This window comes from Crocodylus porosus, unplaced genomic scaffold (assembly GCF_001723895.1).
Source record: "Crocodylus porosus isolate Cpor-Errol unplaced genomic scaffold, CroPor_comp1, whole genome shotgun sequence".
Taxonomy (NCBI): Eukaryota; Metazoa; Chordata; order Crocodylia; family Crocodylidae; genus Crocodylus; species Crocodylus porosus.
Window position 1 is genome coordinate 30,082,058 of NW_017728951.1, and position 1,119 is coordinate 30,083,176.

Below are 1,119 nucleotides of genomic sequence, written 5' to 3' on the forward strand. Positions count from 1 at the left end.
CTAGAAACGTGGGAAGAGGCGCGGAAGGAGCCCACCCAGCTGCCGGGGCGGTCGGGGGAGCTCCGTGCCCGCCCTGGGCGCAGCGGCTGGTGCAGGAGCGGGGCTGCGTCGGGGCGGGCTCTCGGTGCCACCCTGCCCTAGCGCGGGGCTGAAGCCTGTCGCGGGGAGGAGCTGTCGGGGCTCGGCAGGGACGGGAACCTTTTCAATAAAGCGTCTAAAAACGCGCCCGGGTCGCTGCTGTGTGCGGGGGAAGGAGAGATCAGGGGACGGTGGGCGGGGATCCCAGTCGGAGCCGCTGGGCCTCGAGAGGAACCTGGGCCGGGCCCGGGGTAGGGAAGTCGGGGGTCGCGTCCCGCAGGAGGGCGGTGGTGGAGGCGGGCAGGCGCCGCCTGGCCCCTGCTGCAGCCTGGCTGCTCCCGCCGGGCCTGCCCCTGAGCCCCTTCCCCGGCTCCCGCGCCCCAGTCCGCGCCCGACTTCTCCATCGGGGCCTGGGCTGCGCCGCTGCGGCTGCAGCGGGTCCCTTATGCCCAGTTGCCGCGATCCCGGCCTAATTTCGGCTTCTTGTCCAGGACAAGTTGCTGGACACTGATAGTCGGGTACATTCGTGCCAGCCAATGCACCTGTCCGGTGACATCCTAACTGCGCGTCTCTGAGTCACTGCTGACGCCTCCACTTGTGCGAAGACCCCCTGGCAAAAGGAGCCAGGACCAGAAGAAGGAGCCCGCTGCGGCCGCCGCCTGTCCCCAGCGCGGCGCCGGTCCGGCTGGACACGCGGTCCTGGTGGCTCTTCAGGTGGATGCGGGATCGCTGAAAGCGCCTGGCTACACCGCAAGCGTCTGGCTTGTGCCTTTGGGTCCAGCCCGCGCGCAGCACTACCAGGGGCCGCGGCTGGCTAGGGTCGTTGTGGGGGGCGCCCCTCCACACACAAGGAGGCTTGGGGCTGGGGACGGGGGCTCTGCCACAGCCCCGCTCTCCTGGGTGCACGTTACTGTCTTCAAGCAAACTCCCGAGAGGACAAAAGCCCGAGTCCTTGAGCCCAGGGGCGGCCACGTGTGTGCGGGCCCGCAGGACCCGGCGGCTGGCTGCCCGCGCGCACACCGGGTGGCACAGGCCAGGCCG